Genomic DNA, 19,676 nt, shown 5'->3' with positions numbered 1-19,676 from the left:
TAAGGGCTTTGCGCATGATCATGGCTACAGTTACCACAGTTCATAATGGCTACTGACTGGGGTTTATAAGAATTGAACCCCAACACAGCTGCAGAGTGCTATTTGCCTTTTCTTGATGTGGTGAATCTTCTATGTTGTTCTGATTATGAAAACTGGAGCACAGGGAGCCTTATAATGATTTGTTTTTGTAAATGCACATTCAGACCTATGGAGAGAAACTCTACATTGTGCATCTAGAGCAGTGTTTCTCAACCTTGGCAACTTTAAGATGTGTGGACTTCAACTCCCAGAATTCCCTAGCAGACATGCTGGTTGGAGAATTCTGGGAATTGAAGTCCACATGACTTAAAGTTGCTGAAGTGGAGAAACACTGGTCTAGGGCTTCTAGAACACAAGGTTTGCAGCAAGAGACTGATCTAGAACAGAAATAATCCATAAAAGAATTCAAGTAGGTTCATGAAATTTAGTCAACCCACTGCCTGCAGTTGCATGGGGACTCCAATAACATTTCTGTAGCCCTCAAAGCTGTACAAGATTGTACCACCTAAATTGAATGGTAAAATGCTGATTTTGATGGTGTGAATTTTGCTGAGCTTTTTTCTACTCAACTCCTTAATAAGTGTGTTAAGCCTCCACTAGATCTAACATGCCTGTTGTGCATTTAAAAGTCTGCAAACTCTTTCCCAAATTCCCCAAAATGGGCTGAAAACATTGACTTTGCCTTCACGGGTATCACTGGCTACTGTCATGCCCCTGTAATCCTTGGAGGCCCACAAAGAAAAGGGTAGCCCCTGGTTGCAAAACAATTGCCCGGGTCATTACTTCCACAAATAACAGTGCTCAAGTAAGCTTTGAAGTGACAGGGGCACCCAGAAAGGGGGGAGGGGTTAATCAAGGTGCAAAAAGCAGCGTGAATGGCGGGATATTTGCTAGAACCTTAGAGGAAAGAAGAAAGGGCTAAACTTCTCCATGGTGCTGTTGTTAACCTGAGATTCATAGATGTCTGCCTTGCTGCTGCTGGTTTAACATTGTGAAAAAAGTCACGTAAGTGGAAGTTTGGCTTTCAATAACATCAGTTACAGAGTATAAAGACTGAAAGGTACATTAGAGATCATCTAGGCCAGTGTTTCTCAACCTTGGCAACTTTAAGATGTGTGGACTTCAACTCCCGGAATTCCCCAAGCTGGCTGGGGAATTCTGGGAGTTGAAGTCCACACATCTTAAAGTTGCCAAGGTTGAGAAACACTGATCTAGGCTGACCCCTCTGTCCAGCTCTCCACCTTTCTTAAGGAGTCCTATTTTTCATCCCTTGCAGCTCACCCTCTGCCCAAATATCTGCACCTAATCTCTCCTTCCAATCTCTCCTCCAAATCCACTGTTTTCCTGAAGTCCTATTTGGTTGCATTGGGGGGTATGGAGGGGGAGAAAGGTGAGAATGGAAACCCTAAGGTGGTTGCAAAAAGGAAACTTCCCAACACACAAATACTAAGCTAACTTCTCATGGCAACACTTCATTGCAATTACCACTGGTAGAATTTTCTTCAGCAGCAGCAGCAGCAGCAACAACAGGGCCTCTGTTGCTTTGCAAACAAGTCCTGCTATCCTACCTTCTTTCAGCCACTCTGCTATCAGCTCTCCTGCTCCTATGAAACCAACTGAACCCCTTTCCTCATCCTGCAGCCACTGAAGAGGGAAATGTTGCACCAGCAGTCTACCCTGGCCCTCCACCATGATTTGGTTAGAGAAAATCAAGTCGCTTGCAGCTCCTGGGGTAAGTGGAGGCACAATGGAGATGTGCCTTCTTGAACAGTTCTCCTGCTTCAAAGCTAGGTTAGGCTGAAATCACCAGGTGGGTTGATGCCTGGGTGGGGTAAACATCTTCCAAAAGGCAGTGACTAAGGGCATCAGTGCAGAAGTTAACAGCCCACAATTGCTGTTTGCCTTTGTCTCTTTTATCAGTCAGGTAAGTTGACAAGTTGAATAGTGTTGCTTAGGACCAATAGCAAGCAAATGCTTCTAGGTCTTCCCAGGGGCATCTGGGTTTAGCCTTCTGCCTGAACCTGATCTGTGGTGTGGATAAGGACTTTTTGCATCGCCTGCTTTTCCTAGAAGCCTCCACTTGCTCTTGGGATCAGGTGCTGCAGCCCATACCCACCCAGCAGAAGATCCACAGAATATCTGTCCCTCTTACTCTCACACTGTCTCTTGCTTGCTCAGACTATTCTCTCTTGGATCAGATAAAAATGAAGCTCAGGTATGAGCTGGGGGTTGAGATGAAGGAGGCATCATGGGGACACGTCCTTAAAGAATGATCAACAAGCCATCTTTGAGGCATAGATAGGGGGACGTAGGGATGAGCCTTAAGTCAGGGCAGTGGTAATCCAGTAGTAAGGATAGAATTCATTAAAATTCCGGCAGATCATTCAGTAATTACACACTTGCAGTTGGTGTGGGGGAGGCATAAAACTGTTAACATGGAAGAAAGTTAGTTTAACTGCAAATTGCTTTCAAAGTCTAATAAAATGCACAGATGACCCTTTTCTCTTCCTTTGGTATGTACCACATGTGAGTTACATTAAGAGCTCCTGTTCTCTTATTGCCTGAGACAAATAGAGAAGAAAGGATCCTGGAATCTAACAACATATTATGGGGCTTGATAGTCTATAAATCATCTTCTCATATTCAGGTAATTTCACAGCATTTGCATGAATGAAATAGAAATTGCTAGAGGCCTTACAGGCAAATGCAGCCTGGCAGGGGTTGTGTTATTTCTTTTCTTTCATTCAGACTTCTTCTGTGCCAGTTCCTTTGACAACCCCAGGGGCTGTCAGGTAACTGGTTTTAAATTAGCTATAATTCAGGTCAAGCTTGTTCATTGAAATCCCAGTCTGTTCAAAGAGATGTGTGAAGGAACCGGGGTCCCCAGTACAGCATCCAGAAGCACCAATGTGCCTAGAACTCTCATGGGTCCTATCAAGCTGATGTTCTTCTTTTTTAAAAAATAGGAAACTGGCCTGATGCAAAGCAAAGTGCCAGCATTCAGAATTACTTTTATTTCCACAAATGTACCTGGGGCCCAAATGGGTTCTGTAACTATCTGAGATTCAAAATGACGGGCAGCAACAACCTAGTGATTTGCTTGGACGTCCACCTGCCCAGAAAAAGAATAAAGGGCACTATGGGGTAGTCTGAAGAAGGGGAGATTAGAGGAGATACCAGTGTTTTGTAACTGGTTCTGATCCCCCTTGCAAGCATTTTATGATTGTGCATATAATATGTTCTCCAAAAAGGCTGGGATCCCCTGGATTACAGCATAGGAGACTGGTGGGTTAAAGTTGCTAACCATGCCTTGCACGTCACCTCTGTACTTTTATTCCAAGTCTGTTTTGCTCTTTGCTCTTAGGGAGGGCCCCAGAACAAATTCATTTGCTGAAGGGGAAAGTGTGCAAGCAAGGTGCCTGGAGCATTTGCCTTGCTCCGTGTCTTTTCTTAGAGCAGGAGATTCAGCCCAGAAGATTGCACAGTCTCCCACTCCTCCAGATACATTGGCCAAGGTGATGGTCCTGCTTTTCCTAAAAGAAGAGCTGGCTTTGCCTGGTGATGTATTGCATTCATATTTAAATTATACTGTAATAGTTCCCAGTCCAGAGGTAACATTGAGCCTTCAAGACTAATGGTACTTGATAGACCTGTCCTTCATGAATGTGTATCCAATCCCCCTTTAAGCTGTCCAGTACGTGGTATATTTGTGACAATTATTTCCCAAAATTGCAAAGCTATTTTGTGTCAGTTTAAGTAGAGCAACCAGATCTGTGCTAAAAAAATCCAGGCGGCCACTACATGGTAACAAAAAGATACAGAAATCTGAAACTACTGGTCTGGATTGCTGCAACCCAGACTTGGCATACATAGTAATGAATTCCATCCTTTATTGAGGTCCTTTGTCTATTCTAAATCTCTTTATAATCAGTTTTTTTGGATGACCCCTGATCCTCTTTTGTTGAGAGAGGAGAAAAACTTTTCTCTGTCCATTTTCTCCATCCCATGAGTGATTTTATGCACCTTAATCAAGTTCTCCATCACAAGGAGTCATAATCATCCAGCTTTTTCTCTTGAGGAATGTCTTTGAGCCCTAATAATTTTGATTGACCTCTTCTGCATTTTTTTCAGCTGTATAACATCCTTTTTCAAATGAGGTGACTAAAGCCATTCACAATATTACAGGCATGGATATGCCATACATTTGTACAATGGCATTCTAATGTGAGTAGTTCTATATTCATGTTAAATACATATTGCTATGGTTTGGCAAGATATTGAATGCTTTTTATGCCTGCATAAATTATCTTGAAAATGTGCCCTAGATCAGCCCTCCAGCTGTCTTGAGCTGTAAGTCCACAATGCCCGAGATATGCTGTCATATAATTCCCAAAATGCTCAGATAGTTTGGAATTCTGGGATTTTAATCTAAAACATCTGTCAGGCAGTAGTTGACGCAGGAAGTTGTAGGTAAAAGACACTGCCTAGTTTTTCTCTCTTCTCCCTATCCAATGTACATAAAATATTGCCCTGTTTACAAATTATATGGACAAAGCCATTGCAATTGAAGGAATCATCCATCTGTGCTTATTCTGGAATCATTTTTCCTAACCAGATGTTCTTCTGTGCCCAATTCAAAGTAATGATGATCACCTATAAAGCCCTACAGAGCATACCATTGGGGTATATCAGGGAATGCCTTGCAAAGCATATTTCTGCCCAACTGGTTTGAACACTGAAAGAAGGCCAGCTCTTGACATCCCCACTATTGGGGGGTGGGATCAAGGGGACTTGGACCAGGAGACAGATGTTTGTGGTATAGTCCCTACTTTACAGAGGCTAGTCTCCTGGAAGTGCAAATAGCTTCTACTTTCCTTGCATCCAGGAAGGCCCTCAAAACCATTTTATTTCAGAGGACTTTGGGGCCTTAAAATGTTTTTGGCCCACACCTGCTTTTTCTTGTTTGCACCTGTTTTTTCTTATAATTATGTTGAGTGTGGGCCATTTGATCTTCACTGTTTAGATTCCTCATCAACACTGCATCGGGTTATTCAGTTTCAGGTGTTGGTCTATAAGTATTGTCAATCAATCAATCAATCCAAGAAAAAAGGGAATAATTTCCCCTTTATTTAAAAAAAAGTAGCCAGGGAGCACCGAGAGCAATTGCAAGCACTTAGTGATCGTGGCTTATAAAGGCTTGATAAGCTTCGGGTAGAGCTTTAGATATACCCTAGCATGAACCCAAAAGACAATGTCCAATCAATCAATCAATCAATCAATGAATCCCCTGTTTAAAATCTCCATGTAGTTATTCACCCAATGTGTTTATAGACCATTCAGAATCTAGATTTGAAACATGACTCCAGAATGGGTACTTTGCAAAGTGAGGCATTTACAGGCCTTCAGTGATTATTCCCCTCTTCCCCCTATTAAATCTCACCCAGTTGCCGAATATGATGAATGAGCAAATGATCCCCCTCTTTCTTCCTGTAGATGAACACCTACTGTATTGTCTTGACAGGCAGCCTGGCAAAGCTGGAAAGCAAGTCATTGATTAACTATGATATTGGGAACCAGAAGCAACATCCTAAACTTGTTGATCCTAAAGGAAAAATCTGTGCTGCACTTACAAAACCTGCCTGCCTGAAAAAAGGACCATTCCACTGCTCATTTCCAGGTGTGAATGAGAAAGAAGATATGGATTTTCCATTTTTGTGTGGTTCTTGTGTGTTCAAATCCTTTCAATTTAAGAAAGCAAATTGGGTACCCAGGTAGTGTTAGAAAAAGCATTTCTGGTGGAGAAATATAAATGTACAGGTAGTCCTTGACTTATGACCACAATTGGGACTAGAACTTCTGTTGCTAAGTGATGTAGTCATTAAGTGAGCCTCACCTGATTTTATGACCTTTTTTCCTGTGGTTGTTAAGTGAATCTGGCCTCCCCCATTGACATTTGCTTGTCGGAATTCCCCTGGGAAGGTCGCAAATGGCAATCACATGACTCCAGGACACTGCCACTATAGTAAATACATGCTGGTTGCCAAGCACCTGAATTTTGATCATGTAACTGCATGGATGCCGCAACGGACATAAGTACAAGGACTGGTCATAAGTCACTTTTTCAATGCCATCATAACTTCAAATGGTTATTAAATGAATGGTCATAAGTTGAGGACTGCTTGTATTTGGTGGCATAATCAGAGCTGAGGGGGGCTGGGGGTAAGATGCCCTTCCCCCTCCCACTTAGTCCCTTTCCAATTTTCTCCCCCCAGGGAACATTTTCTTTCTCTGTCCTTGACCATCAGCACATCAGGCAGGAATATGACACCTTCATCTCCTTTGTTCACTTTCTGAGCCCTTCTTTACTTCATGTCCCTGTGGCACAAATGTGCTCCAGCATCCTCATTTTTTCCACAGTGTCCTCAACAAGGATGTTTAGGGGGTCCAAAAAGTCAAGACGGCAGCCACAACCATGTGATTGAAGCCCCTCCTTTTTTACATGCATGTAAAAAAGGACAGGGCTTTCCTTGCGTGGTTTTGGCCGCCATCTTGGCTTTTTGGATTCCCCTCCCCTCCAGACACCCCTGGTCCTCAGGAACATGCCTTCCTTTGATTCCCAGCCGATCTCTGAGGCAGCCTTAGATGAACTGATATTAGTGTGTTCTTCCTTATCCTAACATAGGTTTTGCCATGGATATAAACTTCAGGTTGGTCATAAGACAGAACTCCTGCAAAAAAAATAAAAATAAAAATTGAAGGTATGTTTGGTCCTGAATTTTGGAGGCATTTTATGCTTGGTCCAACAGCTGAACTATCATACGACGTTGGCACTTCCATAATCTTGTAGAAGTCTGATTGCTGTGAAGTCCAATGACATGGCAGGGTATGAGAAATGGAAGCATTTCCTTCCATCAAAAATTCTCCCAAACACGTATAATCTTATAAAGCTGTCTTGCCTCCATTAGTTGAGGACCCAAATGGTTCAGTCCATTAATTAGTTGCCCTTATTTGTACATTTCTAGCACCATAATACATTGTTATCCTCTGATTTAGTGACTTCTTTCCATATGGATTTAAAACTGAAAAATACCTACCACCTAAAAAGCTTCTTTCCTCTGAAATGCAATGCAGTGTTCTTCTAGCAATAGCAGCAGAACTGGTGCATGGCAACGGGGTTACAGCTATTTTATGAAAGTTCATTTTTGTTCCTTTTACTTCTTTGCCATGATTGCTAGCATTTAGAGAATCATCTGAGAATGTACATTGTCCTGTTCAGGCATGAATGGAATGTTTAATTACACATAAGAGGTATGGAGCCATGCACACTGGCCCTGATCCTGATCTCTCTGTGTAAGCCATTCCTGCACACTCAGTCCCTAGCCTTGCCATCCTGAATGATAACTTCTGACTGGGGTTCTACAAATAGTTGCTTGAGCATCAATAGAATTCTTTGGTTCCCTGATTACATAGAACATAGATTTCCATCTATTACCCTCTAAAAGGCACACTGACAAATCTGAGAACGTGTTATGAGCACTCTGACAATATGAGTGCCTTGGTGGTCATAGACATTCACAAAACATCCATTTACTGGAAAGCAACCTGATGAGATTGCTCCCTGTCTCCCTCTGACCATTCAAGAAGCTCTCTACCATCCCACTATGGTTTTGCTTTTCTTCTGGGCAGGTGGGCACACTTCTAGTCAAAGCCCTGGGCTGCAGCCACCCATCCTTTTAATGTGCTGAGAAGACCTCTGATGTCTATGTGGGGCCTGGAGGCATTGCTGGCAATACAACTAAAATAACGTGTGAAGCTTGTGTTTTTCTTTCCAACATACTATCTTCATATTGATTTTATAATTAAAATAATTTTTAATAAGTAAAATCAGGTGGGGAGGTTAGCTTGGTAGCTGTCAGGAGAGGTGTTACTAGGACACTGATGTACATAGACATCATGTTAGGGACTTAGGCCTCGAAGAGTTGAATATGCACACAGCTGAACTGAAATATAGTGGCTTTCAGACTTTAGTTCTCAACTCGGCAAGGCCAGGAACTGAGAAGGTGGGGAGTCAGTGTGCTTGGCCCTTTCCCTTTTTGCCTAATGCCCAAGGAGAGCCATTGAGTGTGTAGCAGTGTTTCTCAACCTTGGCAGCTTGAAGATGTGTGGACTTCAACTCCCAGAATTCCCCAGCCAGCCTTCCCCAGCCAGCCACTCAAGTTGTCAGGGTTGAGAAACACTGGTGTGTAGGAAAGGGCTCCAAGCAAGGTTTTGCTCATAACAGAATGATGGACTAAAAGGTGTTTGATCAGATCTCTCAAGACTAGGCTTGTGTTCTCATGGCAGGCATGAGCAGATGTTAGGCTTGCAGGATCTACTGTCTTTTTTACTAGAACCCTGAGGTTTAATAACCTGAGCCAGATGCCAAATGATTGCTTTAGGTAGGGTAAATCCATTTACTCTCTGCACTGAATGAGCCATATGCTGGGAAAATTTGCATGTATAAATTCAAATTATGTCTGACTTCTACCAGATAAGGAATTCTGTTAGCTTAATCTACTATTGACAATTAAAGTACCGGAAATCATTCAGCAATCTTCTCTTAGATCCTTATCTTTATTTAGCTTACTCCAATAATAAGGAATAGATTTCCAACTTCTATTTTTATTTGGTTAAGAGAAAAACTGTATAGATGTTTTATTCTGATTGACTGGGTTCACACACTGCATTAGATCATTGTTTATCTGATCTTCGTTTGTTGAATGAGCCCTGGCTGGCTGAGTTGACAACATGCTAAGCCCTAAACCATGGTTTATATACAATAATGGCTGTGTTCATATAACATTCTAAACAAAACCCAGACAAATCATGTTATGGCTTAGTATAATATGCAAACTGGTTTGTAAGAATTTCTTTAAATATCAAAAGAGGGTTGACATATCTTAAAATGCATGTACATATATCAGGTCTGGACCATGAGCATTTCATCTAGTTCAGAAATCTGTTATGTCTTATTGTAAAATTAGGTTTAGATAGAGGAAGGTTAATGAGCAAGATGAAGTGTTTTAAACCTATTTGTTAGGTAAATGGCAGCAATATGTTGCCATGTGAACCAAAAATCTAAGTGATGATTAGATGAGATGAATTAGTCTGATTCCTCCAGCCCTACAGGGGAAAAGGGTAATGTACCTTTAGATGAAAGGAACAACTGAGTTCCAGTTTGGAATTAGTCACACAGACACAGAGAACTGGATTTTAGCCCAATAAGCTAAAAAAAACCTGTGAGTATCAGATGTTTCTCTGGAGTTCAGATGTGGTAACAATGGATTTTGGACTATTGGAATGTTGAATCTATGCTTCCATCTTTGATGAACCTGTGTATTTGCAATGAGAAACCAGACTTGTGGGTGGTCTTTTACTATAGGGAAGCAAAACCTCTTGAGTTAGCTCAGGATCCCCTGGAACTTTACCATTCAGAGAAGTGGGATATATAGAACAGTATTGTTCAGAAAGTGGTCTCACTCTCATGTATTCATGTAAATATCAAGGAGGGGCAATGAGGGGTCTAAGGCTGCAACTCTGCCCCTTGATTTCTCAGAGGCATGCAGGAGGGCTGTGATGATGTCATCAGAAGGAATAAGACCTAACTTTTCTGACCTGCCTTCTGTGCATTGGGGTGGTTAAGGGTGAGAATTTGGGGGTGCAGAGAAGGTGGTGGCGTTGCAGCTTCAGAGGATCCTGGATGAATGGATTATCTGGACCCTTCCCAGTCGGGTTTCAGGCCCGGATTTGGGACTGAAACAGCATTGGTCACACTCTTGGATGATCTCTGGTGGGAGCGGGATGGGGGTAGTGCATCCATCCTTGCTTTTCTTGACCTCTCAGTGGCTTTCGATAGCATTGACCATGGTATCTTTTTGGGTTGGCTTGGGGAGTTGGGGGTGGGTGGCACAGTTTTGTGCTGGTTCACCTCCTTCCTCCAAGGCCGGTCCCAATTGGTGTTGATAGGGAGGGAGAGGTCCGGCCCGCGGCCCCTCCTTTGTGGGGTGCCACAGGGTTCGGTACTTTCCCCGCTCCTTTTTAACATCTACATGAAACCGCTGGGTGAGATCATCTGCCACCATGGGATGAGGTATCATCAATATGCAGATGATACCCAGTTATATATCTCCCTCCCAGGTGATTTGAGTGATGCTGTGGCTACCCTTTCACGGTGCCTGGAGGCTGTGGGGGTCTGGATGGGGAACAACAGGCTTCAGCTGAACCCTGGTAAGGTGGAGTGACTGTGGGTTGGGGACTCCTCTGTATCTGGAAGTTTACCATCTTTGGTTCTGGATGGGGCTGCACTACCCCAGACAGAGCTGGTGTGTAACCTGGGAGTCCTCCTGGACTCACAACTCCTGCTCAAAGAGCAGGTGGCAGTCGGGCCAGGAGGGCCTTTGCTCAACTACGTGTTGTGCACCAGTTACACCCTTTTCTGGATCGGGAGTCCCTCCAGTCAGTCACTCAGGCCCTAGTCATCTCCCATATAGACTATTGGAATGCACTCTACATGGGGCTACCCTTGAAAAGTATCCAGAAGCTTCAGCTGGTTCAAAACGCAGCTGCGCGGGGAATTTTAGGTGCCCCAAGGATGGCACATGTTACACCTTTGCTACGTGAGCTGCATTAGGTCCCAGTTTGCTTCCGGGTCCAATTCAAGATGTTGGTTATCACTTTTAAAGCCCCACATGGCATGGGACCGGGTTACCTGAGGGACCATCTCACCCCCATTATATCTACTTGTCCCACCTGGTCAGGCAGGGAGGGTATGCTGTGGACCCCGTCGATGAAAGAATGTCGACTGGCGGGGTCCAGAAAGAGAGCCTTCTCTGCCGTGGCCCCTGCCCTATGGAATACTCTCCCCCCAGAGGGGAGGCAGGCCCCAACTCTCTTGTCCTTCTGGAAAGCAGTCAAGACCTGGCTCTGCCAACTGGCACGGGGTGCAAAAAAGGGCAACCAACTCTGGGGGTGGCTAGCACCTTGAAGATGCACCCATGTGTTAACATCTTACTGACCATCAACATCTTGGAAGATATCATTTGTATATGTGTTTGGTTTTATTGTATTTTTACTGTATTTTTATACTGTTTTTATTGTATTTTAATTAATATTTATTGCTGTTTTATTGTGAACCACCCAGAGTCACTTTTTGTGAGATGGGCGGTATCTAAATTTGAAATATATAATAAATAAATAAAAAATACCTTGATGCCAACTTATTTCCATACTGTATTTTTTTTCTTCCTAGCGTTTTTCCTGTATGCTCAGAGTCCGCTTTTTTTTCCTGATCAACCAAATGTTGATCCGTTGGTTGCAACAGGAGCCCGAGCCTGACGTTGCGGGCTGAGAGAGAGTAGCCCAAGGTCACCCAGCTTGACTGGCCCAAGGTCACCCAGCTCCTAAGGCGGGACTAGAACTCACAGTCTCCTGGTTTCTAGCCTGGAGCCTTAACCCCTAGACCAAACTGACTCTTGTTTTCATACTGTATACTAAACAAACAAACAAAGAAATTATCATCTCTAGTTTATTCCAGTGCTGGAACAAGATCCCAACAAGTTTGACTGAGATAAAATGAAGCTTTAGAGCAGTATTCCTCAATCTGAACAACTTTAAGATGTGTGGACTTCAGCTCCCAGAATTATCCAAGCCAGCATGCTGTTGAAGCCCAAACATCTTAAAGTTGCTGAGATTGAGAAACACTGCTTTAGAGGAAAAAGTTTCCTCATCTCTGAAAAAAGGGGATGGCAATAAAGTTTCTGTCTCTGTTCTGAAAAGAATCTATGTAAAGCAGATTCCCCGGGTGTATTGCATCTATAAGTCCCAGAATTTCCAATCTGCCTCACTCATATAAAATTTCAGGATTACTTTAAACACATCCATTCTTTTCTGAATGTACTTAAAAGGCAAAGGCTGTGGAAACTAATATCCCTTTTCCACTTCACTTTTAACAGTGGATGAACATTCCTTAATTTTCACCTGGAAGGATAGGTCTTATACAAGCTAACATTATCTCAGATGAAGCCAACCTGAGCATTGATGGGTTGCTGGGCAAGATCCACTGTGAACTATTACAAATTATTTGACTATGGAAAAGAATTCTATAACCATCAAGTTACAGCCAGGTTCAGACAAAGCCTGGGACAGCTCTCAGGAGTTACAAGATGCTCCAATGGGGCTCAACTATATTCTTATGACCCTGTACCTACAATAGCCTAAACCTAGTTAGACACAAACCCATTCAAATCTCCTGGATGGTTCTGGCAGTATGCAACCATACTAACTGGGTTAAAAGGTGACATTTGGAGAACATAGAATCCCCACCACTTTTTCTAGGAAGGGCTTAGTATCCCATGAGCCCTTGGACCAGGATTGTATCACAAAGGTTCATTACATTACCAACTCCTTCCTTACTGGCTAGACAGGGAGCAGTAAGCATGGTTTGGCTACTGCATTGAGTCAATGTTTGGAGGGGAATGTTCTGTACTGCCAGGCCTTTGCAGTGAGTTCTGTAATGAAGGAGCTTCTTTCACAGCCATTCTTTCTCTCCAGCTCTTTTTCTTGGAAGACTAGTAAACTAAATTGGTCAATTGACTTGATTTAAGTCTTCCTACAAATGATGGACTGAGTGGACTTAGCTTAACCCAAGCATGACTGGGTGTGTTGTGGGTGAAGTTTAGCTCCCTGAGGGTTAGTTGACTGGATCAATTGACAATTGTGTTGGGGATCCCAACACAACAGTATCCATTCCCCCCCCCCCCACACCTCATGATTCTGTTAAGTGTATTATTGAAACCAGGTCAAAAAATAAAATGTTCATAACCCACAAAACAAATGTTTTGCATCATAACCTTTGGTAATGATAAACTAAAACACCTTTTAAAAATAACATTTTTCCTCTGCTGTGGTGGGCCAAGTTGAATGACAATGTTTTGCTGCTTGCAATATGAGGGAAAATGCAATAATACTGGAATTTCTTTTTAACAAAAAGACAGCCAATCTCAAAAGAACACATAATAAATTAACCTCCCAAGCATAAACTACATATAAATGCATGCAATAAGCAGCCTTATAGGGCATAATAATTATTCATTATGTTGATTATGGTGCAGTCTAAAGACTAAGTAAGAACAGGCTTTCTTTGTGCTAAGCAATGGGAAAATACAGTGTGATATTCCCAGGGTCCCAGAACAGGTCCAGGTTCAGGGAAGCACATAATAAGTGACTTTATGGTCAACAAACATTCAGTGTTTTGTTCTCCCTGGAGGAAAAATTAAACAGGCAGAGATGATGGTGAGAATGGGTATATATTTCATGTTTTTTTAACACTCCCATTTAAAATGTACGATATGTGAAGCAGATCCCACTGAATTTTATAGAAAAGTCCTTTTCAATCTGGTATACTGTAGATATTTTGGGGCCACGACTTCCAGCATTCCCAGCCTGGCTATACACGTGGCTCTTCTTCTACCCTCTCTAAAAGCATATTACCCTCTTTTTAAAAAGTCCTTGTCGTAATACTATACCTTATTAAATGAAGTTTGGAGAAAATGCTTTTCCTTCCTGTTTTCCATCTCTGAGTCCTTCTGGGGCCATAAAAAGAAGAATGGAATTGACATTAAGGATTGATTGGCAAGTTACATTTTCTAGCAATGAGCACCTTCTAGCAACATAATACTACATAGGCAAACATTAATATATTCAGACTTTTCCCCAACTTGGTGCCCTCCAGATATGGTGCCCCCCATTATCTCTAGCCAGGCTGTGGAAAGTTGCTATAGTAATGGTATGGGAAAGACCTTGGGAGAATGGGTCCAGAGACACTGCCTAGGGAACAGCAGATAAGAGACAGCATAGCTCACAGCTGGATGGTGGGTGGAACAAGAGGCTCAGAAAAGACCCTCCCTAATTTCTCGGTCTGTAAAGGAGATGGGGGAGAGTCGTACTTTCAGACTTGCAAGATTCTGTTAATGTAGCCTTACATTAGCTCATCTGGTCATGTTTCCTGTCTGGTCTACCTAGTAAGGCTGACAGCTATAGAGGCTCTATCTGAAAATCATTCAAGTATTCAACAATAATGATTACATTTCAATCCCTTGCCATCCCTAAGTTTTCCAGAGTTCAAACTGGGTTGACTGACTTTCATCTTGGAACATTTGCAATAGAACTTTTGTCATAGTGATCACTGGTGCTTGTCATTAAAAACCTCTTCTTTGCCAGTGACATGCTAATTTTCTTCCCAACCAATTTATGTTGGAGGAGTAACAGTAAATGGATATGCTAATAGAGGTGCTAAAATTAATTACATGACGCTGTTAAATAGTTCTTGTTCAGATCAAGGTCCATTCCAACTTTTTGCTGTAAGCATTACTTTGAAGTTAAAAACACACATCTGAGTGAACAGTTGGAATAAATAGTTTTTGTGTTGGAATATCTTCATTTTCGAGTAAAGACGTTCTTACGATCAGCTTATATTTATCTTAAAAGCTAAGACAACTGGGTCAGAGAGCCAATTTGGGGTAGAGGTTAAGGCATCAGGCTAGAAACCAGAGACCATAAGTTCTAGTACCACCTTAGACATGAAGCCAGCTGGGTGACCTTGGGCCAGTCACTTTCAGTCCTAGGAAGGAGGCAATGGCAAATCACTTCTGAAAAACCTTGCCAAGAAAACTGCAGGGACTTGTCCAGGGAGTTGCCAGGAGTCAAAAACTGACTTGAAGGCATTAAAAAAAAAGGTCAACTTGAGGATATCTTTATATGTTAGGAAGATGTATGCTTCTCCATTCATTACTTTGCCTTAATCAGTAGACATGCTGCAACCATGTATGTCCTTTCTTCTCTTTCCGTGCCTCCTAAAACAAGGCTTATTGCATGTCTCCCCTTCTTGTGAGGTTCACTGGGGGTGGGCCAGACAACAGGCTTTCCCAGGGATGACCCCCTTCTATAGAGTTCTCTCCTGGAGATATGGATGGCCCCACTCTACAAATATTTCAAAAACAGACCAACACAGCACTGTTCCAGGAAGAGTTTCGCCCTAAGGTTAGGTGAATGGCCCCTTTGATATACTAGTTTTTTTATTGTTGATTTCTATTACATACACACACATGCACACATGCACACACACATTTATTTAATGGGGGGAAATTGGAGTGGGACTTTGCTGTATCCTGCCCTGAGTCTATAAGGATTGGGATGGGCTATAAATGTTGTAAAATAAACGAATAAGTAACTAACTTATGAGACAAGATTACTATTATTGGAGTAAATATGTGTGTGCATGTGTGTGTGTGTGTGTGTAATTAAAAAAAATAAGTAAAAAAAGTCAATTTGGTCTAGTGGTGAAGGCACCAGGCTAGAAAGCAGGAGACTGTGAGTTCTAGTCCTGCCTTAGGCATGAAAGCCGGCTGGGTGACTTTGGGCCAGTCGCTCTCTCTCAGCCCAGCTCACCTCACAGGGTTGTTGTTGTGGAGAAAATAGGAGGAGGAAGGAGCATTAGGTATGTTCCCCACCTTGAATTATTTATAAAAATAATAAAGGCAGGATAAAAAAAAATTCTAAATCTAAATCTGAAATTATAACTGACAAGGAGGGGAAAGAATCACATCTGATGCCTTCCTTTTACTAGATTAATCCATGGGCAAAATGTTTTTGTTCATTGCCCTAAGCAGAAAAAGGGCAGAAGAGTCATTCTTTTTATTAAGCATATTATTCTTTCTGATCACTAAAACACCCAGTGGCTTTGTTTGTTTATTTAGTTACCTGTTTGACATGACCAGTTTAGGATCCAAGCAGCACTATATGGCCCTACGTGAAAAGTTTGGAACCCATGTGAGATAGATTTCTTGTAATCTTACTATTGTCTTAACTCTTTAAGCCTTTTCTATATCCAAAAAGATGACAGAACTCTGTCCTCCACAGAAGGACTGTCACAGTGGGTTGGATTCAGAATAAATTAAATAAATCAATGGAAAAAGTTAGTCACAACTAAATTAAGTCCTACTGATTTCAGTGAGAATTAAGTGCAATTAACCTTATTAGGTGCAACCCAGTGATTAAAATAAGCACTGCAGTCATCCTATTAAAAGTGCAGATTCTGCCCTAGAGGTAGGGGCATCCATGAGGTGGGACAAAAAAGGCAAAACAGTATCTCCGACCATACAGCCAAAGTTCTGCTCCTTTTTAAAGTGTGTTACACATGTGGTACCTGTAAACAGAGGGGCAGGGCTTCAACTATATGATTGTAGATACCATTCTGACTTTTTTGACACCTCTGCCTTGAGATAATGTGAGGTACAGAAAGGACAGTCTAAGGGAGCAGAGAAGGCACAGATACTGCAACTGGATTGGATGGATCCAGATTCAGCTAGATTTTGAGTAGACCCACTGAGTCAATAGAACTTGAGTTAGCGATTACTACGTTGAGCCCCATTGACTCCAGAGGATGTACTGGTATGACTAAACTAGAATCAACACAGTACTTCTTTGCAAATGATCAAGCATGACAGACACTGTACACCAGTGGCATTTATCTGATTTTGAAAGTTTATGTGGAAGTACTGAAGTCAAACAACTTATCTGTTCCCATTTTGTTCCTCAAGGCAGTGCTCCATAGCCTGATGCCTTTCAGGTGGCCAGAATGGATGATAATTTGGGGAACTGTAGCCCTAACACATTCAAAGGACACCATGCTGGGGAAAGCTGCCATGAAATATTGCAGTAATAGCCAAACTAGGAGAGGTTAGCATGTAAGCGAGAAAGAGGGAGAAATAAAACGGTACTCTCTGTCTGAATAAAAGCTGCTTGATGATTCCTTCTTGTTCTATCTGTAGAGTTTTAGATATTGCTGCATTAAATTCCTATTAGCTCCAGCCTATGGTCACAGATTTTGTATGAGAATTGTAATCTAGTAACATCTAGAGATTCACAGCTTTTCCATCCCTGGCCAGCAGCAAAATCACTGGAATGAGGCCATGGGAAGTTGCTAAACAGACACACACTTTAAGAAGCACCATATATCTATCCAGAGATGTCCTTCAGGTCCAGGAATTGTAGTTCAGAATATACACTTTTTTTTGGAGGGGGGTAAATCTTTTATTTTAAATTTATCTCTTTTCTTGTACTACTGAAAATGAGACAATATTGGGCATGGAGCCATTCTGGTTAGCTAAACAAATGCTCTCCCCAAATAGCTCATCCCTACTGCTTTTTTTTTTTTTTTAAATAACAAAGGCTATTATGCTGTAGAAAAATGTACTCTTTGATTCAGTCTGTTTTAAATACAGAATTTGTATAATTTTCACTTAGTAGCAGGGGAGATAAGGAAGTAGGGATATATACTGGTCAGAGTTGATGGGAGTCAAGTGGTGTTCAAATAATAATGTGTCTCTGTGGATGGATGGATGGGTACTGTAGATAGATAGATAGATAGATAGATAGATAGATAGATAGATAGATAGATAGATAGATAGATAGATAGAGTATAAAGTAACCTAAAGTCACTTTCAAGTCAAGCTTGATTCCTGGTAACTTGCATGGGCACATCTATATACTTTTCATGGCATAATACAGTAGAGGTATCGCCTTCCTCCAAGATTTTTCCCCCCAACTTTCCAATGTAGTCCACAGCCTTGGACTTCCCAGTATGGTCCCCCATCCAAGACCAACCGCTGTCATCTGCTAAGGTATATATACATATACCTCCACACCCACTCAAAATTAAATCTGTTCCCATGCTAAATGGAGATGACTGGAATCTCCTGTATTGTTCAATACGCATGGAACAGAAGTAGGCAGCGTATTTTCTTTAATGATAGATTCAAATGCAGTGCTAGCTTTCCCCATGTTGGTGGGGTCTGTGCTGAACTACAATTCCTATTAGCTGTTGCCAACATACACTCCCCCATATACACACACACACATACATATATACATACACATACATACATATAAAATCCCCTCTCACCCCTATGGGTGGTATGTGTCTTCCTCAATCTCAGGTCCTCTACCAGAGGCCTGGGAGTTTGAGGGTTCTGTACAGTATCTTAGCTGTTCCTAGCACTGCACTCAGATAGTTGGTCTATCTCAAGTTGTGAGCAGCTTCCTCTTACTATGTTGAAGCATTGGGTAACTAGCTGTTTCTGTTAGTGTGGATGTAGGTCTTCTGTCCATCCATAGTTCCCTCATACATTTCATATATCCCCTTTCATTAGGTCTACTGTTGTAGTAGCATTCCATCAGTTCCAGGTTTTCTTGCTTGTCTGTGTGTGGTTTGTCCCAGTAGCCCACTTATTGTCAGATTGTCTTGGTTCCCCAACATCTTGTGTGGACCTTGTTAATCTGGATGACGTCTGAGCCGGCATGACTCTCTTACTTTGTGTCACTCTCATATCTGAGGTAGGCAAGTGAAGTGTTAGGGGGTCTTTGCCCAAGGACCTCTACTGGTAAGGTTGGTACCAGCTGGGATTTGAACCCCGGTCTCCTGTGTCAAAGGGTGGTACTCTAACCACTACACTATCCAGCCCCTCCCTCCCTCTCCATATATATATATATATATATATATATATATATATATATATATATACACACGCCACCCTTTCAAATGATTAAAAAATTTCCAGAGGGGGGAAAAAATGGGGAATGTTGCTTTATTTCTATTTCCCATGACAAGGGATCTGGAAGCTTTTTTAAAGGATGGAAGCAACTCTGAGTGACTGTGTTGTTTGTTTCTTTATCCTAGTAGCCCTTGTAAATATCTAAGATACAAGCTCCAAGCCCCTAGGCACTTGTTGCAGCAAAATTTGAAACTCCATAGCTTCTTTCCATCCAGCCTGTAACCAAATGTAGTCTCCATGGCTTGAAGATGTTATTTTTCCCTCCTCTGCCCTCCCCTCCTTTCTTCTTTTAGCTTGGTTCATAATCTTGCTTGTTGAACCAAGGAGAACTCAAAAGCTTGCATGCTGTCTTATTACTTTGAGAGAACCTAATTAAAGTCTTACCTTAATCTAAATTTTGAATATTCCTTGGGACCAATATAGAAATCCATGCTTCTTTAAAAATGTTTCTTGAAATACCTTCATGGCTGAAAGTAAGTATGGTTTCCTCTACCCTTTTTCTAACAGTGGGTCATTCTAAAGAGAAGCCTTTGGAACAGCATAGGACATGTCCCCCTACCTATTGTTCTCCTGTTGTGTTGGACCATAACTCCCATCTTCCTAGCTAGCAGAGTCATATGGCAGTGGATTATTGGAGATGTGGTCTCCAATTATCAGGTTAGGCTGGATTATCAGGTTAGAAAAAACAAATAGAGCAGCTCTTAAGGGAAAAGATCTTCAGAATCTTCCTTCCATCTTACATAGCTAAGCATAGGGACTGAGGTAAGTTGACTTATTTCCTGTGGGTATCCTAAATACAGAAGACAGCTCCATTTGCACATTATGCTAAGACAGAATTTGTTTTAGCCATGGTTTGTTGAACTAGCCAAGAACACATTAATGTTAATCTATCAGGCAAACAAAATAAGTGTTCTTTATTTGGTCAATTTCTGATTTGCTGGAATCCATAATTAAAAATGGAAATTAAAATATTTAACAATTAAGCAAAGA

General features: G+C 41.8%; 1 long non-coding RNA gene across 2 annotated transcripts; it reads left to right on the top strand.

Moving 5' to 3' along the window:
* The first annotated feature begins 1,353 nt into the window (after nucleotides 1-1,353).
* On the top strand, nucleotides 1,354-5,695 carry LOC148214758 (uncharacterized). Of its 2 annotated transcripts, none has more exons than XR_015797583.1 (3): nucleotides 1,354-2,686; nucleotides 4,171-4,263; nucleotides 5,561-5,695. It is a non-coding gene; the product is annotated as an uncharacterized LOC148214758 (long non-coding RNA). The 2 variants fall into 2 exon arrangements; XR_015797584.1 differs by lacking the exon at nucleotides 1,354-2,686 and adding an exon at nucleotides 3,335-3,554.
* The last annotated feature ends 13,981 nt before the right edge of the window (nucleotides 5,696-19,676 follow it).

Source organism: Python bivittatus, unplaced genomic scaffold, assembly GCF_059951505.1.
Source record: "Python bivittatus isolate LINGU-HERP-01145 unplaced genomic scaffold, Pbiv_v1 ctg000590_np1212, whole genome shotgun sequence".
Lineage (NCBI taxonomy): Eukaryota > Metazoa > Chordata > Lepidosauria > Squamata > Pythonidae > Python > Python bivittatus.
This window is presented reverse-complemented; position numbering and strand designations above follow the sequence as displayed.